Here is a 25,401-nt window from a genome sequence, read left to right as displayed (position 1 = left end):
TTTCATTCTGGAAGGAAATCTCTGACCAGACCACCAACTAAGATGACTGTGCACAGACTTTTATTACTCACTAATAATCTAAACCAGACAGTCACAATAAGTGGATTTTCAACACATTTATTTGATCCACACAATTTACCTCCCTTGTCACTTTATTTCAGAAGCTAACGGATAAGCATGGGGGTGGGGCCATCAGATGAGTAGTTATTGCCAACCATCAATAGATTTTTAAATTGGCCCTGGGTTGCCAAGAACTCACCCAAAGCTAGACAGTGTCCTGTGTGACGGGTCACCAGGACCCTAATCAAGGTGATCTCACCTTCACCCCCCCAAAACTGATTTGGTGCTGCTGAAAATCTAGTGTGTCTATTTCAAAATGCGAAAAGAAGAGGATTGATTATTGATTAGGTCAACAACTGTTTAGGTAAAACAACAAAACATGTTCTTATAAAAATGTTACTAGAGGTGACTAGGGAAGAGTTTACGAAAGGAGAAACCGTTTTGGTAAACAGCACGATGTCTAAAATTTATGAGCCACATTCACGAAACATATTTCACTTATTGTCCTAACCTGTGTCGGTCTTCTCTGGAGATCAGGTTGCGCCATAAATGAATAAATAAATACGACACTTCTCCCAACCCCACACCAGCCATGGCAGACGCGTATTAGATTGTTGGCTATTATCCTCATTTATCAAAGAGAGGAACAAAAAGACTAATTGGCTGAGAGACTCTTCCTTGGTAGAATCATTGTTCAGCGAGAGTATTTTAAAACTGCATTTCCCTTTTCCCTTTCTACGCTTTATGGAAGACATAGAGGGGGCTTACAAAATCTCCAGCAGAGACGCTCTAGTTCAATGATCTATTTCTGTATAACCAGCTACCCCATCATTTAGTGGCTTAAAACAATGGCTGTTTGGTTTGTTCTTGGGATCCCGTGGGCTGACTGGGCCCAGCTGGGCAGCTCTGCTGACATCACATGTAGGTAGAGGAGCTCGACTAGGATGAACTTGGAAGAAATCCTGGGTCTCTCTCCCTGTGCCTGAGTTTCTCTGCAGCGTGGAGACGTACTTGCACAGGTGAGTGTGCCAAGAGAGAGCGCTCCAGTGTGCAAGGGTTTATCGAGCCAATTTGTCCTGTGCTGGTGAATGTCCACGGATCAAAGCAAGTCCCAAAGCCCCCCTCACAGACTATGTGGCCAGAAGGGGGAGGCTGTTGCACAGGCGCGTGAACGCTGGGAGGTGTGTTTACTTGGACCTGCCAGGTGGATGAATTCGGGAAAGGGAGGAGGCTCTGAGGCTGCCAGGGCTTGTGTGTCCATCCTGGATAAAGAGAAATGGATCGGCCCTGGCTGGTGTGGCTCAGTGGATTGAGTACCGGCCTGCGAACCAAAGGGTCACCAGTTCGATTCCCAGTCAGGGCACATGCCTGGGTTGTAGGCCAGGTCCCCAGTAGGGGGTGCACAGGAGGCAACCACACATTGATGTTTCCCTCTCTCCTCCTCCCCTCTCTCTAAAAATAAATAAAATATTTTTTAAAAGAGAGAGAGAGGTGGATCGTACATATTATAGTCTGGGGTGGGGGAACACAATGGGTCCAGCAGCCAGGAGTTCCGGGGATAAGAGGTACATTCATCACCTGTATTATTTTAAGTAGGGTCTGACTCTTCAAGTGGCTGACACAATATGTTGCCTAAACGCTCCATTGAATCTTCCTTCTTTCGGGGGTAAGTACATGCTTAAAATGAGTGAAAATTGTCGCCTTGCTGGGCACACAGACAGCGGGATGAGATAGACTTTGGATGTTTCCATTCCCAGCAACTCAGACAGAATTCTGCTGTATCTAGACAAATACAATAATTTAGAGCCCAGAGTAGGTAAAACCCTTTTACAAACCTTGGGTGAACACTATCACCATTAGCGGTGTGATCAGCAGCAGCCTATTCCACACGAAACTGAAACTAGGCTCAACCATCTGATAAGAACCCGTTTCCCAAAGCAAAATAATTGCTTTACAAAACAGCTGGTTTTATGCCCCCTCCGTCCCTAAAGGCATTTTCATAGGTGGTCATGCCCTAGGATGCAACATCGGACTTTAGCCATCCTTCATTGGTCTTCTGCACGAGCTCCCGCTGCTGAGGCCTTCGCCTGCCTTTCTGTCCCAAGCACTTTGTAACACGCCCACTCATGGGATTTACTCGACAGTGCCTGCCCTGGGGCAATGCCCTGATGAAGCCCTGTGTGGCCCAGCTGGGGGAAGCCCCAGGATTTATCCCAGGCTTCCCGGGGCCTTGTCCTGCCTTTGCCACCGACCTCTACACATTTACAGGATGAATTACATTTCTTTGGGCTATAATTTCTTCCACCTCACATGGAGCTGAAGTTGTGACCCCGGCATGGTGCCTTTTCTCTATAATTTTAAGATAATCCCGCTTCTTTTCAGCTTTGATCTCCACAGGCTTAGGAGTTTTCATCTTAAGCAAAATCAATAGCAAGTTAATAAATCAGTAGTTTTTACCAAACCCTGGTCCAGACAATTATGTCTTGAGATCCCTGGGCTCAGCTGCTCCGTGTGCCGCTTCTGCACAAACGTGGAAGAAGCAACAGGAAGGGCACGGCAGGTCACGTCCTGGGTCACCGTAGGCTTCGACAGGAAGACAGAAAGCCTCTCCCTTTCTGACGCATGAGCAGTTCAGTGAGTGGTCTTTTCACTCATCAAAACCCATTAAAGACTGCCCTGGGTGGGGGACTCAGTTGGTTGGAACATTGTCCCGTACACCAAAAGGTTTGTGGGTTCGATCCCCAGTCAGGGCACATATTTAGGTTGGTGGTTCCATCACCAGTCAGGGTGCGTGTGGGAGGCAGCCAATCGAAGTTTCTCTCTCCCGTCAATGTTTATCTCATTCTCTGTCTCTTTCTCTCTCTTCCTCTCTCTCTAAAATCAATAAATAGCCTGGCTGTTGTAGCTCAGTGGATCGATTGTGGGCCTGTGAACCAGAGTTGCTGGTTCAATTCCCAGTCAGGGCACATGCTTGGGTGGCAGGCCAGGTCCTCAGCAAGAGGCATGCGAGAGGCAGCCACACACTGATGTTTCTCTCCCTCTCTTTCTCCTTCCCTTCCCCTCTCTGTAAAAATAAATAAATAAAATCTTAAAAAAAAAGAATTTACTAAAAAAAAATCAATAAATACATCCTTGGATGAGGATTAAATAATAATAATAAAAACTTTTAAAGAGTAAAGAAAAAGAAGAAAAGAGAAATTAAAAGAAGACTCAGATAATACAAAATAGAGAAAACAATGAAGCTGATGAACATGTGTTTCTGCCACAAGAGTCTGCTGGCTGTTACCAAGAAAAGAACTTATTATGCAACCTCTGTAAGAATGCCCACGGGCTATTCGATGCAGAGTCCTTGCCCTTCACGGTCTTGTTCTGCTTGATATGGAAAGTCACACAGAGATAAATACGCTCCCTCTCTGATCTGTTCTCACTGAACTTTCCCAAGTTCATTCGTCTCTCCCGAGGAGACAGAGTTATCTCTTATTGCCGCAATAACAATTAACTTTTTAACAATTAACCTTAGCCTCCAACCACAAGTATGCCGTAGTCTAAACATATCAGGATAGCATCAACTGACAAAGATGCAGGACTCCTCAACTTGCACTTATTCATTGGGGACCTTTATCCCTGAAACGCTGTCCCGAGCCCAATAAATCCGTTCAGACGATTTAACGCAGGAGAGACATTGGAAAAGCCATTACTGTTTGTGGGACTGCGGTGGAGTGGTGAGAACGGGATGAGTCACGGGAACTGCATGTGTAGGGAGAAGTTGTGTGTGGAAACCGCCATCAACAACGGCTTGTAATTGCATCAACAAGAAAATATAATAGGAATTTTTAAATCATAAATAAAATATAAAAACACAACGGTTTATGTTAGTGCTTTTGAATTTTTTACGATCCTCATCTGAGGATATATTTGTTGATTTCTTTTTTTAGAGAGATAGGAAGGGAGACAGAGAGAGAGAGAGAGAGAGAGAGAAGCATCGACCGGTTGACTTCTGCATGCACCCCCACGGGGATCCCTGACTGGGGATCAAACCTGAAATATTTTGGTGTATAGAATGATACTCCAACCAACTGAGCCACTGAGGCAGGGCTATTTTAATACTTTAAAATCATAAAATCAATACATTCTCATTATAAGAATATTGAGAAAAACTAGAAAACTAGAAAAGAGAAGAAAAAGAATTGTAGTCCCATTACCCAACATTTTGGTATTTCTGCTCCAGTATTTTCCTTTATGTACTCACTAGTCCGCTTCACTGTTCTTCCCTTCCCCAACCCCCTCCCTCCCATTAATCAGCAGCACTTTCTGTAAGCAGGTGTTCCCCAGAGACAGCTGGGCCAGCCTGCCCTTTATGGCTCTGATAAGATCAGCTTAAACTTCCTTCCTACATCCGTTGGAAGTTTAGGGACTGACTGACTCAGAACTTTCAACTTGCACTACTCGCTTCTGCTGAAGCATCGCTGATTTCTGTCTCGTGCATGTTCTTTAATCTTTCACACTCGTTTGATCCAAAAACAGGCCAGAGCCTCCCTGTCCTCAGTTTCCCCTGTATGTGAACATCCTGCTGTATGGCAGGTCCTTGCCAGCGGCCCAAGGACTTCCCACCTAAACTGCACCACGACCTGACTAGAAGGTTCTCCACACAGGTATGACCCCCACACACCCTTCTGTTAATGGTGGGTGTCATTCGTCCCACACAAACAATTGGCAAACCTTCGACATGTCAGCAGATTCTATTCCCTTGCTTCCATTCTCAAGCAGCTTTATAACACTGGCTCCCGCACAGACATTAGAAAGCCCACGTTGAACTTCAGCCTTTCATGAGGCTCCTTTTAGAGGCTGAGCTTTCACTCAGCACCCACCACGGGAGCCCTCAGAGAGCAAGTGGCCCATGAGGCTGAGGCAAGACGTATCTGGGGACAGCTGTTGTGTTACATCCCGTCCGGCACCCCAAAGGTGCTGTGAGCTGTTAGAATGTAGTCGTGCTGACAGCAAAACACAGCCTGGATTCCGTGGGGACCTGGCAAAAGAGTCAGGAAGCACATGTGTCTTAACAGCCCCCAGAATGACCCAACTGCCATGTGGCTTCGCAGCCCATGAGGGAGCGCGGTTAGTGCTCCAGAGAGAACGGGACTGTTGGAAGCAGAACGTCTGGAGGCAGGCGGCCGAGTGAGAGACTGGCTGGAGAGTGCTGTCCTCTCCCTGCCAGAGTCCGCCAAGCAGCAGCTGGCAACGCAAGCGTCAGCAAAGAGCAGCCCCACCGGTCTGGCAGGTCGCGAGGTGATTGCGTCCAAACTTATCTGTACAGATACTTTCAGGAGAGATACGATACCCGGGAGACCTATGACCCCCTCTGTTTTACCAGATCAAAAGGCAGTGTGCCGACATGCTGTCTACTCAGTACACGCATGAGGCAGCTGAATCACGGGCCCAGCTACGGACGTCAGGCAAGTGCCATCCTTGAAAGGACAGGCTAAAATCTGCGACTGTACTAACATTAAGACAAAAATCCAACAGTTTTGTACTGAAACTTCTCACTTCCACATTGGTTTGGACTTGACCGTAAAGGGGAAAGTCTTGTTTCTGCTATTTCGTGCCTCAGAGACTTAGTTATGGGTCTAAAATGCCTACAGCGTCCCCCTGAAGGTCAACGGTGTAGGAGTGACAGCACCCGAGGAGGCTGACGGTTCCTTCTGAAGGGAGCTGGCTCTTACTCGGTTATGCGTCCATCCCCTCTGATAGACCAGATACAGCTTGAGGACAAGGACCATGTCTTCTTTGTTGTATTTCTACTAAAAGTACAGGAGTCAACTTATTTTTTATGGCAAGTTAGAAAGAAAGTGACAGAGGGGGAGTGAGGGAGGGAGGGCAGGGTGAAAAAAAAGAGAGAACTGTTAATAAAAGGTGAATTTTGAATCAAACCTCGAAGGATGAATATAGTTTCTCTAAATTGCAAAAGGAGGGGGAAATGATTAATTCTGTCTGGAATGAAAAAAGAGTCAGTAAATATTTCATAGAGGAGACGATACTTGAGCCAAGACTTGGAGGGCACCAGAATTTGCCATTGGTGAAGGAGAAAAGAGGGTGAGGCGTACAGGCAGAGGGACACTCTTACAGAGAAAAATAAGGCCTTGGGAAATGAGTCCATCAGGCATGTCAGGGGTGTAGGCTGGATGTGGGGAACTAAGTGGACATGAGCCTGGGCGGAAGACTGGGACCAAACTGTGCAAGACTATGACTGCCAGACCGAGAAGACAGTAGCTGACACAGCAGAAATAGTTGCAGTCTTTGATTTGTTGCCAGGTATCTATAGATGCCTGGAAGTAAAAAAGGGGAGAGTGAAGGGAGACCAGGACATGAATTTGGGTCTATCACAGTGGTCCAGACAGAGGGTGACGAAGGTCTGAGCTACAGAAGTGGCCACGAGAATGAGAAGTTGAGGATCAATGTAACAGGGTGGGGTAGAACCTTTACAAGCAATTGATCATGAGAGAAATCAAATCAACAACACTGAGATTTCAAAGAGAAGACCCTAAAGGGCAGACAGCTACATACAGAAATACTAAGCAGGGAAAATTTGGCTATGAGTGGGGGGAGATGATGATTTGATTTGGGATTTGGAGAGTTGTTACAGAACAGACCCGGGGGCCGGGGTGAACAATACACTATCACCGAATGGACCCACCCTTGTGCTCCGGGGGTCTCCCACCCTGTACTAGGTTCGCCTTGCCCACCACCAGGGAAAGATGTCTCTCAATGCCAGAGACTGGTGAAAAGAAAAAGGGATTATTTATTTAAAGAGTTGTATAAACTTAAGAGTAATAACCTAATGTCTTCACTGAGATCCCAAAGTCCTTTAGAATACCCACAAACTCACAGTCCTTCCTTCCTCCTCTGCCCGGTCTGGGGTACCGTATCTCAGAAAAAGAAATAGAAGTCTGTGGTTCTTCTCTGCCCAAGCCGCCTGATCCCAAAAAGACGCCGTGTGGCTGCCCGCCTGGGTTTAAATCCTAGCGCCCATCTTCTTCTGCCGCACCACTTCCGACTCCTCCCACAATTGGCCACAGATGCCAGAATTCCTGTATTTTTTCCAGCTTTACTGGGCTGCCATAGTAAGTCCGGGCAGGTGTGGGCCTGTGGTGTGGAGCCAATCATCTCCAAGCTCCTACACAGGCTCTGTAACCAGGGGGAATTGCCTCCCAGTTACACAATGGGTTGAAGTCATTCCCATCCCCCTGGCTCAAAGCATGGCCACAGCTGTTTAACGTATCTATGAAACCCGTTAAAGGTTACAGATAAGTTAAATGACCATTCTAGAGGTTAGCTGCAAAACAGTTGCTATTCAAAACAACTCTCAATGGCCCTGCTCCATGCGTCCCATCCCCCAGCTCAGGTGTGGGGGTGAGGACATCCTATATATATTTTTTTCCATATATTTTTTCCTAATATTTCCTGGACACCAAGTTCTCGACCCCATTACAAATCCCTATTTGGACTCCCCCTTGGCTGCACCCTGTTACAGAATGACAAAACCCATGTATGTTGCAGTGGCTAGGAGAGACCCAGAAGGGAGAGCTTCACCCTCTGGTGGGGGTTTTAGTGCCATCTGGCCCCCAAGTCACATCTGGCTCCCAAGTCACATCCCACCTGAGCAGACCTGCAATGTCCTCGCCAGTCTTCAGCCATAGTCGGTGCACCGCCCATCCTTCCTGACTCCTGCCTGTTAGATCCAACCTCCCCTGATCCTTCTCTGAGAAAGAAAAGGCTCTGCGATTGTGCTGTAACCTCAACAGCCTAGAACATAAAGGTCCCTTTCTGGTTCACCTGACAGGTTGTCGCAGGTCAGCTGGGGACACTGCTCCACGCCATCATTGTCCTCCCTTCGGGCCCTGGCTATGGAACCACCACTAATGGTCCTCACAGCAGTGGGAAGAGAGAGCGTGGCAACGCCGGCCCTGGCAGCCGGAACTTCCGTTCCAGTGGCACAAGGGACAAGACACCACGCTCTTGCGTAGAAGAATTCCAAACACTATACATAAGTACTCCTCCCTCAAGGAGGTGTGCTAGGCTCAGCGACTCCCTCCCAAGAGTGTGGAAAGCAATTTCACAGCGGGGAAGTCTGGCAAACACCCCACCAGACCAGTAATGACCCTCACTGGCAATAAGTCACGTTGGTGGCACGTAGCCTTGCTATGGTGTGATGCGTAGGCTGCTTCACCTCTCTGGTCCTCCTCACAAACCCCACAGTCCCAGTCTAACATGAGGAAAACGCCAGACAGACCCAAATTAAAGCACATTCCACAAAATTCCTGATCGGGACTCTTCAAACCCATCAAGATCGTCAAAAACAAGGGAAGTCTCAGAAAGAGTCGTGGCCCAGAGGATGGCAAAAGAGCCAGGACAACCAAATGTGGCTTTGGGGATGGGACCCCGGAAGAGAAAAAGGACATTAAGGGAAAGCTAGTGAAATCCTGAGAGCAGGTGGCATTTAGTTCATAGTAACGTGCCAAGGTTGGCTCCTTAGTTGTGACGAATGGGGCGTGTTAACGTAAGATGTTAACAATAGGAGAGACCGGGGGAGGCACATGTGGAGGCTCAATAAACTCTCTTCGCAACTTTTCTGTAAGTTGAATAGTATTCTAAAGTAAAAAGTTTATTTAAATGAAACAAAAAGAGGTGCATGTCACTTCCCGTCACAAAATCCAGCCAAGAACTCAGAGCTGCTTGCCACATGGGTGTACCCCTCAGACACTGTCACTCGGCACCAGTATGGGATTACTAAACAAAGTGAAAAGTCTTGGAAATAGTTTGTGGCCAGGAGTGACCTATACATGTGTCAGCTGCGATTAGAGGGAGAAAGGAATTCGAGTCAAATGGTACATGCTAACGTTCCGTGAAACAAAGGAAAACGGTGCAGAGCGATGACGCTGTTCAGAATTGTCACTCCACTCTCATTTCGTTTGCCGGGGCCAGCCTCATGGCCATCGCTGCCCCACAGGGGAGGGGATGGAGGTTGTAGTCCCATGATGTGTCCAGGGGGTGTACCCCCTCTGCCCTTTGGATCTGAAGCTTAGTGCCACTTCTCAGGTTCCTCCATCCTCGGGTTCCTCATAGGCTAGGATTTGGATCTTCTTTTAAAGATTTTGTTTCTTTATTTTTAGAGAAAGAGAAAGGGAAGGAGAAAGGGAGAGAAACATTGACACGAGAGAGAAACATCCATCGATTGCCTCTTGGATATGTCCAGACCAGGGCAAGAACCTGCAACCCAAGGAGGTGCCCTGACCGGGAATCAAATCAGCAACCTTTCACTTCGAGGGATGATGCCCAACCCACTGAGCCACACCGGCCAGGGCTAGGATTTGGATTTTTTCTCTGCGCACCCTGAATGAACATCTGCCTAGGTCCAGTCTGGTTCCCAGAACACGAAGTCCCTTCTCCTGCCAAGTCCGCCTGGCCCCAGGAGTGCACTGGCCAGAGATCCTACCTGAAATGTGATGGGTCATCAGAACTCAGCAGAATCGAGGAGGGGAGCAGAGCAGAACCGAGTAAGCGCAGTACCAAGCAGGTTCTGCAGGGGGCTCAGTGAAGGACCCCCCGGAAAGTTTTGTTGGGAAGTAGCGGGTAAGAGGAAGCTGGAGGGAGGCGGTGCTGGTGGTGGAGGGTCCCTTACACTCAGCAGACGGGCTTGCGTTGTGCCAGTAGAGAGAATCGCTGGCTGAGTGTTGGGTGGGGGCCTTGTTCTAGGAGGAGGAAGCCAATGACGGTGCTCGGGAAGGAATGTCGAAGACTGCTTAGAAGTCATCATCTGAGAGGCATTCTTCACACGCATTCAAAGGACCACCGGCACGCTGCAACGCAAAACAATAAGAAGTCATTAAAAAGACCGTGGGTTAACTCCAACATGCATTCATCTCTCGCGTACCATCTGTTCTTGAAATGGGTGAGAGGGCGGTTTCCCTGAGGCGACTGTGTAGACGTCCCTTTATAACTCCTCCAGGAGAGCCATTCTCTTTCTTTCTCCTCTGATTTTCTCTGGAGCACTTCATCCCCCTCATCTTCCCTTCTTCTCCTCTCAAAGCAACCTGGCCCCACACGAGTGGCGCACACAGTCACCTGTGCCTTCGACGGACTAGTGGCTGGGCTCGGAGCCGGTTTCCCGTTTGCAAATGGCACTGCTGCATCTGCGGGGCGACACCACCGTCTGTGGGGCCGGGCAGCCGAGCGTGTGCTTGCCGTGCCCCTGTCGGCTTTCTAGTCAGGGCCACTGGGTTCTCATTCCCTCCGATGCGGCCACTGGCTGGGATTTCTGCTTCACGAAAGGAAGTCATCGAGCTGGTGTCTTCGCCATCAGGATGCACGGACTTCTACAGCTACTGTGGTAAAGGGGAGTAGGAATTGGGTCACGAAGCAACCAGGGCCTGGCACAAGAGCGGGGATTGTCCTGCGAGGATCCCCCAGATGTACAGACACAGCAGCCAGGCCCTGTGCTCAGCCAGCTGCGTCCTATGCTGAAAAACTGCTATGGTTTAGGTGATAACCATATCCCCCTCTACAGAGATTTGAAGAGCTTCTGTGGGCTCTCTGTCAATGGAGAATCGGACTGTGAACGAGGATCAGGCACAGTGCGTAATGCGAGGGCAAAGAGAGAAGAACCATTGGCAGTTCGCTAAGTTTCCAAATATCTCTGTTTCTTGCTGTTGGCTTGATTTTGCTTTGTTTGAGAGAACGTTAACATGTAAAGTTCAATTTGGCTTTCCTCCTTCCACCATTAGAAGTTAATGAATTTCATTGGTATGTGATCCAAGCCACAGGCTATTTCATTAGCTAAGTAAGTTTCATTAATTTTAGTGATCTCATAATTATGCCAGGTGATAGGCTCTTGTGTGAGCAGGTAGTAACCCTATTTGCATTCGGTTTAATTGTTCATATTTCCCCTGGAGATGGACAGCGTGGCCTTGCTAATTTACATAATGCATAAATATAGATAAAAGTAACATCTAAGATTGGATACTGTCGCTGTCCTCCTCTCTGCTCTTAGGGTAATCAGAGGGTGCTCATTTGGGGGGCGGTTCTACCTTCAGAAAGGGGTCCCTCCCTGATACCTGTGGCGATGGAGCTGGCAGAGAAGACATTCAGACAAAAGCCATTAGACACCGGAGAATTTGACAAGCTATGAAGAAAATAGACGAATTATGGATCCCTTGTCATTTCTTTTTCATAAAAGGAAGGATTTTAGATCCATTATGTGAATGTGTTTCAAATACAAATAATTCTTCTCTCTGTTGGTAGCTTTTAAGACAAGTGGAGGAAAGAATTGCCCCAAATGGCATTTGAATTGCTCAGCCGAAGCCTAATTTTGTCTATTGCTTTACAGTTGAAAATCACTCAGAAAGACAGCTTTGCACGCAGCATGGGTGGGTCTCACCAATATAGTGCTGAACAAAAGAACCCAGACCCAGCAGATTACTGTGTGTTATATGATTTATTTACTTCGAGGAGAAAATAGGCAAACCGACCTGTGGGGTCAGAGAGTGGTTATCGGCGAGGCTCGTGGTGGGGAGACGGCCTAACGCTGGATGTGGGGTCCTGGTGTCGGCCTGCTTCTGATCCCAGGAGGGCGTCACAAGAGCCTGTTCACTTGGGATTAGGTCGCTGCGAGTTGTGTACCTTTTTGTAAACAGGTTGCACCTCAAAAGTTTACAAAAGGAAACAACCTCTCAGCAAAAGAGAGAGAGAGAGAGAGCATATTTACTCACATAAATTATTTCATTGAAATTCCTGGCAACAACCCATGAAGGAGGCAAGTGGGGCAGGAAGCCTGGGCCTGCCCCCTGGAGGGGGTGAGGTGTGCTGCTCTTGCTCCTGAGTTGAAAAGGGCCTGGCTGGCCTGGCCCACCCGTCTCCTGAGGAGAGTCCAGTGCCTTCTCTCCCCGGGCGGGACCCTACCTGCTCGTGGGCTCGCCAGCTGGAAAGTTCAGCAAAATCAGGAGAAATGGAGGGAGCCGGGAAGCCCTCTTGACTGGAGTATGATACAGAGAAGGTAAAGGCAGGCGCTGCCCTTGCTTTGATTAATAGGAAGAACACTGGGAAATGGACCTGTTGTTTGTTCTCGCTCTGCGAGTGTAACGGCCTTTGTCTCTCTTCCTAACCTTGGACTTGGAAGCTGTCTCAGCGGGAGGTGTGCACAGCGCCTGAGGAAAGATTTGGGAGGAGACTGCTTCCCCTCTGGGCCCGCGTGGGGTATGTCTCCTGTGTGGGAGGAGCCCATGACGTCTCTGATCACTACCTACCAACAGGTGTCTCTTAGGTGCCACGCAGGACTGTCTGCGTGGGGTGAGCCTCCTGTTCCTCCACGAGGAGCGTGAATGTCAGACCATCGCCATTTATCCTCCACTCACCCAGAACTGGAGAGTCACAAACAGGGATATCTAAAGATACCTGCTCTGGGGAATAACAATACAAAGAAATAAAATAAGTGAAAAAGATAAGAAGAGACCACGATCCATCTGCAGGCCCCACATCCTACTAAATTCCACGTGACAATGAGGCAAATGGAGAGAAGGGTTTGTCAAAGGCGTCGTTTAAGTAAAAGCTCAGGCCTGAAAGACAGGCGTCAGGGTCTGCGTGTGCTGCACACGGCAAAGGAGAAACACTCTCCACCAGGCACATCAGCACGTCTTTTCAGGGCTGAGGGCAGAGCGAAGATGCTAACGCTGCCTACGGGGGGGGGGGGGGGGGGAACAGAAGTTTCCATACAGAGAGTGAGAGCTCAGTGTTCAGCTGTCCAGGTGGAAGCTGGAAAATGGTGGAGCTCGTCCTTAACCTGCTTAGGGGATATGACTTCTGTCCTAGAACTCTAAATACAGTCCCCTGGGGTATAGTCCTATGGCATTCTGAAGACAACTTCAGATAAACGAGCTCTCAAAAATATGTATTTCCCACGTACCGTTTCTTGAGAAACTCAATCCAAAGAAGAAGCAAACCAAGAAAAATGATTTGGGATTCAAGGAACAGGGGATCCTGCAGAAGAGAGAGTCACCAGGAATTCCCGAATTCTCCACAGTGCGTGGAAGGTGCCCAGGTGGGTGGAGCCAGGCTGGAGGGCTGCCCTTCTGGGCAGGCCACGGGGACAGAAGGCTTCAGGGGGGATAGTGCCAAAGAAACAAAAAGAAAAAAAAAAAACCCAGATACACTACCTAATGTTCTTGTCTACATAAGAGGAATTCTGTAGCTTTTTTTGGAGAATTTGATTAAGTGTTAGGTAGATAGAAAACTATGCAAACAGAAGGGGTATACTTATTACCTCCGGAAAAACAGTATGTTGCAGTAGAAATGAAATGTAACCATGGTGTATTACAGGGCCCAGCCCTGAGCTGTAGTCACATGGTTGTGAATAACATAACCATTAAGTGCTGATTGGGCCAGAAGTTGTGACATAACCATCCTGGGATGGGGGCGCAGGAGTTCAGGTGGGAGAGTGAAGGCAGGTTGGGGGTGATGTTGGCCGAAGACAGCTGGAGTCCAGTCCTGTGTAAGAGGAAATCAGTAAGTGATATTTAAAGTTGTAAAAAATTTAAAAAGCTATGTACGTGTATCATTTCAAAATACAGAGGTAAGGTCCAGAAGAAGACCTCCAAGCTCCACCTCTGGGGGCCGAGGCTCAGTGGTAAGGAGAAGGCGTCCAGGGACCCCCTTCTTTATCGCAGGGCTTGTGATGCCCTTTAAATGTAAAAACTGTGGGCGTGTACTGCTTTGATAAGAACAGGAATCGAGAATGTCAACAACATTAAGGTTTTGCTGCTGTTCGAGCAGCCGTGTCCCAGCCGCAGACAGGCGAGACGTGTGTGCGCCAGAAGTGCCGGCGATATTCACAGTGGACGGATGACTCTCCCGTGGCCGGTCAAGGGTTAGGGCCACACTCACCTTGGCGAGGAGCACATGGGCTTCCTGGAGGCCCCGTCTTTCTTCTTCCTGAATCATCGAGTTCCTAGGGACAAGTTGCTTGGATAAGTCTATAGCCAAAAGTGCTGTACACGAAGGTCATTAAGTAATGACATAGAGTGATTGTGTAAATAATTGCAACTAACTTAGGTAAGAAGCATGCAATATTTCAATGGGGGATATTCTGAATTTGAATTGCCTGATCTGCTGGCTCAGATTCGCTAGCCACCCGCTGGCTACACAGTTCTGCCGGCCTGGGAGACCAATTTTAGAGCCTCACGCTGGTTCACCTCTAGCCCCAGCCTGATCTGGCCCCAGGAAGATAGACTGGGGGCTCTTGTGTTGATCTCAAAATTCACAGTTTCTTTGTCTGCTCAGTGGCTTTGAGCCCGAATGAGAGTCTCCCGAGGTCATCCTTTGCTTCTCCGCAGCTCTCTGACTTTAGGTTCTATGCTGAGGGCTGTCTGTGTTTGCTCAGCGATCAGAATTCTGTGTATTTAGATGCCAGAGGCTGGTCTGAGCCAGGCTACTGCAGCTGGTCCTGTGTCTGTGTGGGCCTGGGTGGCAGGTGCCAGGTGCAGAGCCTCCCGGGCTGTGTGACGAACCCCTATGCCCAGGGCCCTTGTCCCTGAGAACGGTCTCCTGCCAGCCTGTCTCTCAGAGGGCTGGGCTGCAGTGGCCTCATCTGTCACCTCTGGCTTCTCTGCCTACGTGAATAACGTTAGCCTGGCATGGATATGGTTAGAACCAGACATGGAAATTCAGCTACGAATCTCTGAGGCTCACCTCCCAGGGAAGAAACGTTCTGGTTTTCTACAGATGTCCCGTACAATGGAAGATTGGATTGACGACTTGTCCGCAGTTCAAAGGGTTCTTCTTCATCTGCAACATGGGAATGATGAGAGAAAAGAAAGCAGTGGTCAGGACATGAACTTGTGCCTCGATTCTTTTTCTGTTTTTATCCTCACTGGAGGACATTTTTTCATTGCTTTTAGAGAGAAAGGATGGGAGGGGTGGCAGGGAGAGAGAGAGAGAAACATTGATGGGTTGCCTCTCGTACACACCCAGACCTACGGGTTGTCTGTGCCTGGATTGGGGATGGAGCCCACAACTTTTCCGTGTACTGGAGGATGCTCCAACCACCTGAGCCGCACCGGCCAGGGCTCATCCCTTGATTCTTGACATTATTTTCCACGTGGACACAGAGACAGGTTCTTGGCCTGGCTGTGCTCCAAATGCCTGGTCTTAGAAAACTGCGTGGGGACAGTGGTAGCTGGATTTCACAGGGAGCCTGGGTGCAGGTCTGGATTTGGCTCTGCACTTGAAAACGGCATGAATTATAATTAGCCCGTGACAGGGCCCAGCCGAGAGAAGGCTCAGGCAGAGAGCTGCGAGCCAGGTGCCCTTTGGGGCCCGAGCTGACCCAGAATGACACTGACCGAGGCTCTGCATAGCCAGGCCGCGGCTCGCTCTCAGGGACATGGGCTCATTAACGCCCCCAGCAAACTTACGTCACAGGTAAGTTACTGTCCCGGTCACAGATGAGGAAACTGAGGTATGGAGGCTTTAGGTACCAAGCTTGTTGCCAAAGCCTGGTTTTGAACCCAGGTTTCTGAGTCATGAGCCCCAATTCTGAACCAATCCTTCTTCCCAGTCCTGGAAGCCACGAGACCTGGTCTGTCCCTAGGGTTATATGACTAGGGGTAAGTCATTTCCTTTTCTGGACTTCTGGGGGGTTTTCTCTATAAAATGAGAAGTTTTGACAAGAGAAACTCCAATCCTCACCCCCCCCCCTTTTTTTTGCTCTAGGAGTGAAGCAGGAGCTTAAAACAATAAGGATTTAGTAAGTGTTGGGATGAATGAATCAATGATGTACGGGAAATAATTCTTTCTCAGCAGCAGAAAATCACACACCTATGCTGGCAACCGCCTATGACTTGGAAGCCAGGGACCGTCGAGATGGGAGCCCTGAGGCAGGGAAGGGCCCCCCAGCATCCCCGCTGAGGAAGTAGCAGGAACTGCTGTCTGCTTCAGTTACGTCCGCTTTTCACTTCCTCAACAGGGTAGGCTTCCCGAGATACAGTCTTCACCGCGTTCTGCCCTGCCTGTCCCCACATTCAGTAGGCTTTAGACACACCGTGTGTGTTTTACAAATTCAGTTTCCTTGGTTTCACCTCCAAGGAGTGCTGCCTGAGGAAGTCTGGAGTGCGGCCCAGGAATCCGCATTTTCACAAGCACGTAAGGAAAACCCGGTGCTTTGTTCCATGGTCCTCACTGTGGAACATTCTACTCTGAGCGAACTCAGGAAAATCTGCTTACTAAGTTCAATCACGTGATTTGAAGGACCTCCTCTAACCCTTGCGAGTGAAGACTCAGGGGGCAATCCAGTGAAGGGGCGTTTGGCGTGTAAGGAAGTGCTGAATCCCCATGGACTCAGGTCCAGGTTGGGGGACCTGCTCTAAGGAGCTGGACATGGAGTAGGAGCTGAAGGGGCGTGGGATGAGGCAAGCTGGGTGGCGACGAACAGAAAACAACCAGAACGGAAGCAAGCCTGTTCATACGCTTGCATGGGTATGTCAAATGCAAGCGGGGAGACCAAGGCAGAGCAGAGACTTAAACAATGACCCAGAAAACCAGCCCTGCATGTCTGGGGGTCAGCTCAGGACGTTCTTGCAAAAGGGGGTGGGGTGGAAAAGAAGGGGTTTCTAGCTGCCAGCATGGCCCATGCCCGCGTGTCCCTGGATCCTGCTCCTGTGCCCTGAGTCCCCTTTGAGGGGTGCAGGTCCCTCCCTTCGGCGGGGCTGACGACAAGTGTCTCCCTAATTGGGCAATGTGTAGTCAGCAGGCAGGTAGCTAGAAGATACAATCTGAGGCTGTGTTTTAAAACAGGAGGAAGCTGTTGACATGGACAAGGTGGACCTGTGCAAACGTCAGCTCCTCTTAGAGGTCACTTGTAGACTGAGGCAAAAACACTGACCAAATTAGAGTCAGATCACAAAGCACAAAAGGCTCTTTGTCTCCATAGAAAGCCTACTGTGTCTCAGAAGTTTCTCTCCTCTTCTGTGTCAAATAACCTGATCGGATGAGCTGCTGTACTTGTTAAGAATGTCAGCTCTCCAGGGACGCAGCCTGCCGGGGCCAGGCCAGGCCAGGTGAGCTGTGAGCCGCCCTCCACGCCCCTGCAGTCCTGGGAGAAGCCAGTGTTTAAGGAAACGGGGTAAAATGGAGCGAGACTCCTCGGGAGAGCCACTGTCTAGTTCTAAGCAAGCTTCTGTGTTGTGACTTAAGCGGCACAGACAGGAACGAAGGGAGATTTAGGTATGTTTCATGGTTTTATCCTCACTGGGCCCCAATGCTGTTCATTCCGTTCTTTAGGAGCGGTTAGCTGTGCCTACATGTCATGCTGCTGGTGGCCCGGGACATCTGTTTTTGAGGCAGGCAACCGCTCATCCGACAATTGCCTGAAGACCCGATGTCCCCAGGAGAGGAAAACAAGGGGCTGGTTGGAAATCCTGAACCAAACTTGTATTTCAGAGATAGAAGCCTGCTCCTCCCAGAGGCCAGGAGACTTCTTATCCCCCTGATCATTACTCCCAGAATTCTTGGGTGTGTGTGTGTGTGTGTGTGTGTGTGTGTGTGTGTAGACAGACATTTGGGAGATTGCCTCCGTAGGAACAGTGATGTATTGTCATTCATTTCAAAGCTCAAAAGTTCAACAAATTAGCATTCAGCACCTTGGACTTTGACTATCCTAGGGCCCTGATGAGTCATCTGGGATAGGAATTCAATAATGCTTCCAAGTTTGGAGGCCCCTTTAAGGATCTAATTCCTAAGGAGTGAGATAGCTCACTCAGTCCCGGTCCTGCAGATGAAGGGTGGGGATAACAGAGAGGAAAGAATTACATTTTCTCCCACTTCTTTTACCCCTGAGGGGGAGGGGAGGTGCATAAAGGTCAGCTCTCAGTCTGTTTTCCTGCCTCTCCCTGCTGGCGAGCCCTCTCTTTGCTATGGCACTGTTCTGGGGATTTTCAGATCTGCCCCAATCCCCCTCCCCCTGCCCACTCAGAGCCGGGTAGCACCACAGCCAGGAGTGCACAAAATCTCTGGCATCAGGCATGTGGGTTTAAAGTCCAGCTCTGCTGCTTTTTGTTGGGGAAGTTGTTAAACTCCTCATCTTGCTGGTGGGCTCGCTTATATACACTCTTCCTTTGCAGTGGGGCAGGAGGGTTACTTACACGTGTAAGTGTGTGGTGGGGTGAGCGGTATGCCATCGCGATAGCTGCCTCAGGTTCCAGGGCACCAGGCACTACCTTTATAATCATCTGGAGTCTGGATTCTAGACCTGACTTAAGGTCCCTTAAAAAAAACCACTCCCTCCCTTGCCCTTGTCTTCCCATGTCTCATCCCAGGACAGCAGGAGGCACACGTCTGTCCCCTCTTCAAGAGTCCTCCTCCCACGGCACCAGCCAGGTCAGGATTCTGTGAAGTCTTCTTTGAAGGACAGGACAGGCCCCCAACTTGGCTTTGAGAACCAACCCCCTCAGCCATTCATTCCCCAACCAGGTCTCTGAATTACATTGTTAAAAGTAATTCAAAATACGTGTTTATTGGTTTTAGAGAAAGAGGAAGAGGGAGAGAGAGAGAAACATCCATGTGAGAGAGAAATCGATTGGTTGCCTCCCACAAGCAACCCAACCGGGGACCGAACCCATAACCTGGGTGTGTGCCCTGACCAGAAATTGAGCCCCCAACCTTTCGGTGTGTGGGACGATGCTCCAAGCTACTGAGCCACATCAGCGAGGGCTCTGGAGTACGTCTTCCTCACACTTCTCAATGGCTCACCTCCAGTCCTCTCTCCCATCTGCTGCCTGACTCCCCAGCAGCACCCACCCCGTCCCTTGCCCTCTCCTTGTCCTAATCAAGGTGCTGCTGTGCACAGCCAGCTTCTGAAATCCCTTCACTCTGGGTTAGGGTGTACGTCTCTCAGTTTATAAATTCAGGCCCCTATTCGGAAACCTGAGACCCTGCCCTGCCCCGCCACGAAAAGTGAGTGATGCAGCAAAGTGCAGGGCTAAGCTCCTGTGCAGGCCCGGCCCTTGTGGCTCCTCCACACACCCCTGCTCCCACGAGTTGGGTCCGGCGGCACCTGTTTGGGGCTCTGCCCTTCTTTTTTTGTTGTACTTACCACAATTGTGTTTTAAAAATCAGGATCAATTATTGAATAAGTTCCTTGTGATGAGTTTTGTTGACCTGTGTACCCCCAGCATCTACCACAGCTCTTCTGAATAAATTCCACCACATAACCTGCTGATAAACCATGTCCATGGCTCATCATGGTCAAGGATAGCTCGACCTTGATCGTTTTAATAGCACCTCAGAATACGTATCAAAGTTGGAGCATTTATGAGGCTTTGGGGGTGGGTTTAAGATGGTTTTCCTTTTTTTTTTTAAGATGGTATTTATTTATTTTCAGAGAGAGGAGAAGGGAAGAAGAAAGAGAGGGAGGGAAACATCAATGTGTGGTTGCCTCTCACACGCCCCCTACTGGAGACCTAGCCTGCAACCCAGGCTTGTGCCCTGACTGGAATCGAACCAGCAACACTTTGGCTCCCAGGCCTGTGTTCAATCCACTGAGCTACACCAGCTAGGGCAAGATGGTCTTTCAATACAGCAGGGTTGGAGGGCTAGTTCAGATTGGGTAAAGTTCAGGATATTAGAGTTTTGGGGTTTAGGATTGGCGAACACGGACAGCGCTGTGAGGGTTTTGAGGCAAGGGGGGAGGGTGTAAAATAGCCACACACGCGATCTATGGAGAAGTCCAACAATGTGGGGTTCCTTTGAATGGATTTTTCTAGAAAGTTCCCGAAACACAGTTATTTGGAACTTCTACTTTCCTGGGCAAGAGCTGTTTGAAAGAGCAAAGGAGTGTTAGTGTGGACAGTCAGCCTCAAGGGTGCACGTGACGTGGGTTCTCAGAATGAAGCGTTCCTCGTGCCCCCAAACCCTCCAGACTTCAAGTCCCACACATGAAACTGCGGGACCACCTACGCCTGCCCAGCTGTGCAGTATTTCTGGGAGGTCCCACAGGATGCCTGCATTTGGGTGTGCCCCCATCACCTCTGTTCAAGAGGTGGTTTGGGCCTGAGCCCCTCCCCTTCTCTCCTGACCCTGAGGGGACCTTCCTTTCTGCTCCTGTGCACATGGGCTCTGGCTTGGACGCTCTCCAAACACCACTAACACAAGGCCGGTAAGTAACGCGGGCTCTGGGCGGAGATGGCAGACAGAGCCATTCACCTTCAAACTGACCGTGGAGCATTTCTCCACCTGATGTTCCCAGCCCAAGTGCCATGGTTAAGTCCATTACTCTTCAGTCTCTTCCTTAGCGCCAGGGTCTGCTCTCCAGGGGTCTAGGCTTCCCTAATCTTACTCTCCCTGCAACAAAAAGTGAACCACCTCTGTCTGAGACAGCAGAAACAAACAAACAAACAAACAAAAAACCTGAAGAACTTCCCAGCTTGCTTAAGTGGAGCAGCTTCAGCTCCCTTTAGTCTTCTCATTAAGGGAAATCTTTTATTAAAGGATTTTATCGAGTCTTCCATTTAGGGATTTCCCCAGAGGAAAGATAGTTCCCTCCAAAGAGAACTCTATTTGGTTTCTTGGCCAACAACTCTTTCCCCAGCCCATCTGCATTAGTAGGAATTCCATCAGTGGTTTAAATATTAACTTGGACCAGAAGAATCTGTCTTTTTGTAGGTCAGAATGGTCAAAGAACAACAATTTCATATTGCCCAACATAAAAATATGTAAAACACTAAGGTAGTGAATTGATTTGAATTACTCTTGGAATTTCCTTCATTCCTATGACTAAACCTGAGGAATTCCCGCAGTAAGGAGGACAATCATTTTTACTGCTGTCAGTGTGAACCATAAGGATAAGACGTAAGAGCCTCGGTGTGGGGCAGCCTGCTTCTAGTTCACTCCCTAGCATCTCAGGTCTCAGGACAGGTCTGTACGAGGAAATCAAGCTGGAGTCAAAAACAATCTGATTTCTTCTCTAATCGGGGTTCATTTGGAGGTTGGAAAGGCAGGCAGGTAGTGAGTAGAAACTGCAGTCGGTGGGGGGAGACCAGAAAATCTGGCCCAGGGTCAGTGGGAGAGAATGAGAGCCCAGCACAGACCCCGCACGTCCCCCCCCCACTCCCCCCCACCCCCCGTGAGCCCTAAACATGGCAGAGCTCGAAAGGGCTCTGCACCGGGGAGGAAACAACGACAGGCCGGGGCTGGGGGTGGGCAGGTCGGACAGCTAGTAAGTCGTGGAGCCCTTTTACCTCCAGGGCCCAGCACTTGGACACTTAAGCTGTACCTCCCCCTTTCCCTGGCACACAGGCACTCCCTCCTGGGAGTGAGCGGCAGATGGGAAGGTGGCGGAGGGAAAGATCATCTGTTTCCAGGGAGGAAACAGTTTTCAAGTTGTTCCCTCAGGGGGGTTCTCACAGTGGGATCTGTTCGCTGGGTGAGGGGAGGGCGCAGAATCCTATTTCTTGATAGAGACTGCCCTCCTCCTGTTGAATACTCCAAAATTTCCCTTCTCCGAGGCAGCTTCAGATGATAAAGTCCACTTATTTTGGACCACTCTGGTTCACTCCTCAGAGACACTCTTTACCTCCCAAATATTTTTCTAGCAAGTGCCTTCTCTCTTCCTCACCATTTCCCCCCACCCCTCCGTACCCTCCGCCCTGGTATTGGACCTGACTTTGTCATCTCTCACCTCTCTGTTCTGATAGCCTCAGACCTGGTCTGTCTCTTGTTTTGATCCCTTTGAATCTATTTTCCAGAAATCTGAAGGATGGCTGTATCTTCAATAAAACCTACCAAGCTCCTTCCTTGTTTATGGAACATGCACATGGCAAAAAAGTTCTTTCTAAAGCAACGCAAACACGCTGTGAACTCTATGGACACTCAAGGAATAGATGTCTACCGAGGAGAGGAAAGACGTCACCAGTGTTTTGGATTAAATTTACCTAGTTTTGCTTATGACTCCATCTATTTCCCTGTCCAGCCATTGCTTTCTTTTATCTCCCCATCTGCCTTGTAACAAACACAACTGTCACTCCTTCGGATGAATCACATCCCCTCTCTGGGCCTTAGTCTGCTCATCTATACATCACAGGTATAGACTAGGTGAGAGCTAAGAATCTCTCAGCTCTGATGAACTGGGAGCCACACTCCTGTTTTTCATCAACCCGTGGTCAGTTTCTCTGGTGTCATTCTCGACGCCCAGCCCCCGACAAAGCACAGGAATTATTCAGCCCCTGTCCTCTTGCCCTGCTTTCGGGACAAGCTAAGAAAACTTCTCTACCTGAGTGCGGGTGGTTAGTCAATGGGAGCTCTTGGGGAGTGCAATAGACTAACTGTGTGTGTCCTCCAAATTCAAATGTTAGAATCCTCACCCCCAAGGTGATGGTATTAGAAAATTGGGTTTTGAAGGGGTGATTAGGTCATGAGGACAGAGTCCTCATGAATGGAATTAATGCCCTTATAAAAATGAGGCCCAAGAGAGCTCCCTCACCTCCTCCAACACATGAGGTCATAGAGAGAAGCAGGCTGTTCAGGAGGAAGTGGGATATCACTTCCCAGCCTCCAAAATTGTGAGAAATAAATTTCTTTTGTTAACAACCCACCCAATTGATGGCATTGTGTTATAGCAGCCCGACTACACTAAGACAGGGAGGTATGGAGTCACAGGGGCCTGTCTTACCATAACATATTTTCTTTCTTTCTGTTCTCGTCATCTCTGCTGACAGCTTCTTTAACAAATACTGAAGTGTCCACAATGTGAACACTAAGCCAAGCACTAGGAACATGAGTGTTTGTAAGAAGCTAGCGTTGTACGTAAGAAGCCACTGGTTGGGTTAGCAGGGTGTGTGGGTGTAGAAACGGGCATCCGAGAATATTGGGGTACGTGATCAAGGAGGTGAATGTGAAGCCATACCCAAGCCCAGAAAACGGGGACTGACCAGAAGGTGAAGGCCCTGAGGGAGGAAGTGCCATTGGAAAGAGTTCTCAAAGATGAGCCAGAATTTGCAGGTAGAAAACGCAAGGCAGCATATGTGTTCCAAAGTGTGACGTGGTGTGTTGAGGGCTTCCTGTTTCCGGCAGGCCTGGGTTTCAAGCAAGAGCGATTGGCAGCAGACTAGGCTGAGGACAAGCGAGGATTGGCATGTGTAGGACATCGGTTGTCCTACTCAGGAGTTCCAACTTTATCCTAGAGGTAAAAAGGACACCATTGACGACTTTAATGCAGATCTGAATTTTGGTGGCAGGTTGGGAGTGATTGATGTGGGAAGAGGCTGTAGACACTGAGTTTGCTTCGGAGGCCTTCAAAGTGCTTCAGACCAGAGATAACGGGGGTAGGATGAAAACATTGGAGGGAGGTCCCCAGGAGCTCCCTTCAAGACTGCTAACTCACGTGGGCTACAGGCAAGGGATGGATCAAGAATGACTTTGAGGTTTCTAGTTCAGACAGCTGAGCAAAAGGGAAAAGGAAACGTAGAAGGAGTGGATGTTATCCAAAGTGACATCTCCACGTGCTCATGTCTGTGTTTCTGCGCAGTAGTCCCACAGACGGCCTCCCTCCCGGAAGACTCTTCCTCCGAGCCTGCTTTGGCATGCTGGTTGGGGTCTCATGTCTGGCTTCCGCATCTCCGCTGAGCCCTTTTGAATGGAAGTTCCATTTCAACTCCCCTCTGGATACTGACATTGGATGCCCTTGATTGAGATGCCTCCAGCTCCTGCCGGGCTTGGTCCTCCGCTTCCCTGTGCCCTGCATCGGCTTCAAGAACTCAGCCCAGGGACCCTGCCTGTCCAGATGAATAAGCAAAGGACAAAGAGAAGAAAATGGTTTTTGACATGTTAGGCATGCAGTGCTGTGGGGAAATCTGCGCAGTGATTTCCAGCGGGCAGAGGGCAAAGCCTTCACAAGAGACAGGGAAGTGCGTTTAGAAGCCAAGCACAGAGGGGAATGGCCAAAATCACTGTGCAAGGGGTAGTAAGTGAGGTAGAAAAAAGGGAAGAATGACTGAGGATTGACCTCTCAGTGATGCCAACATTAATCAGTGAAGGAGAATGAGGAGAGACAATTACTAAGGCCACCGTGGGCCAAGGGAAGCAGGGGGGCCAGAGGCCAGAGGAGGCAAGTGTGAAGAAGAAAGCAGTGAGCATCGGCATAAAATTGTTGCGTGAGAGTAATTTTATATAAACATGGAAACATTAACACATTCAGTAGTCTTCCACTCTGGGACGACTACTAAGCCAGAAACAGGTTCTTTACACCGGGCCCATGAGGACTTCACAGTTTAGGGAAAGAGATGCCATAATTAGATGAGTGGATTAAATTGCAGAATACCCAGGGAACTCAGAAGCAAATATATGGAACTCTGGACCGAAGGAAGTGCCTTGAACGGTCTGCTGATTTAGTGGATCCAGGTAAGTTCACAAAATAGGGTGACACTTGTCCACCCACAGCTCAGGATACCAAAATAATGCACAGAAGAAGAGGAAGGCTCCAGGGATTTTTGTCCCCTGCCCAGCAATCGTGCTTTTCCCCGATGAGGCCTCCAGGCCAGCACATGTCATCCTTGTCCACCCAGTTCTTCAGGCCAGAAGCCTGGGAGGCGGTCCCAGCTGATCTTCATTATTCGCAGGGATGTTCTGTGAAGTTGCCCTGAATGCTGAATTTGTGAACCCTGACCTGTTGCTCCTGGGGAAATACAGCGTTAGGCTCTCTAGTCACAACATTTTTGTCAAACGATTAATACCTAATCTTGTATTATGTTCATTTCTATTTAAAGACATCTTATTTTTTCAAAAAATTTTAAAGATTTATTTCTTTTTAGGTAGAGGGGAAGTGAGAGAGAAAGAGAGGGAGAAAACATCGATGAGAGAAACACCAACCAGTTGCCTCTTGAACGTGCCCTGACCGGGACCAAATGCACCACCCGGGCATGTGCCCTGACCATCAATCAAACCAGTGACCCTTTGCTTTGCAGGATGACACCCAGCCTACTGAGCCACACTGGGCAGGGCTGAAGACACCTTATTTAATAGACAGCGTAGGGCAGAAGGAGGTTGACAGTTGTGACTATGTGCAACAGAGTTTATTCTCATAGTATCATGTATTAATTATTGCATTGTTTTCCTTACAGACAATTGTAAGCCCACATGTGTCCACCCCTGTACATTGCGGGTTCATTAGCACCAAATAACTCTATGACTCAGGCCTCCGTGAAGCACACGATTTCTTCGTAAAGCACACGGCAGCCCTCTCGTGCTTAGCAACCCTACACATGATGCTGGTGCTCCATTTGGGGACCGTTTTAAATAGTTAAATCACCA

At 49.0% G+C, this 25,401-nt stretch overlaps 1 long non-coding RNA gene across 1 annotated transcript in view; it reads right to left on the bottom strand.

Annotated features, from left to right (window-relative positions):
* Positions 1-13,235: 13,235 nt before the first annotated feature.
* LOC112306074 (uncharacterized) overlaps positions 13,236-25,401 on the bottom strand; it is an 84,757-nt gene continuing 72,591 nt past the window's right edge. Inside the window, exons 2-4 of the long non-coding RNA XR_002974898.4 lie at positions 14,794-14,889; positions 13,990-14,053; positions 13,236-13,593 (exon numbers count right to left, since the gene is read on the bottom strand). This is a non-coding gene — a long non-coding RNA (uncharacterized lncRNA). The remainder of the gene's footprint in view (positions 13,594-13,989; positions 14,054-14,793; positions 14,890-25,401) is intronic.

The sequence above is a fragment of the Desmodus rotundus genome, chromosome 10 (assembly GCF_022682495.2).
Source record: "Desmodus rotundus isolate HL8 chromosome 10, HLdesRot8A.1, whole genome shotgun sequence".
Taxonomy (NCBI): Eukaryota; Metazoa; Chordata; class Mammalia; order Chiroptera; family Phyllostomidae; genus Desmodus; species Desmodus rotundus.
The sequence above is the reverse complement of the archived record's forward strand: the minus strand, read 5'-3'. Positions and strand labels throughout refer to the sequence as shown.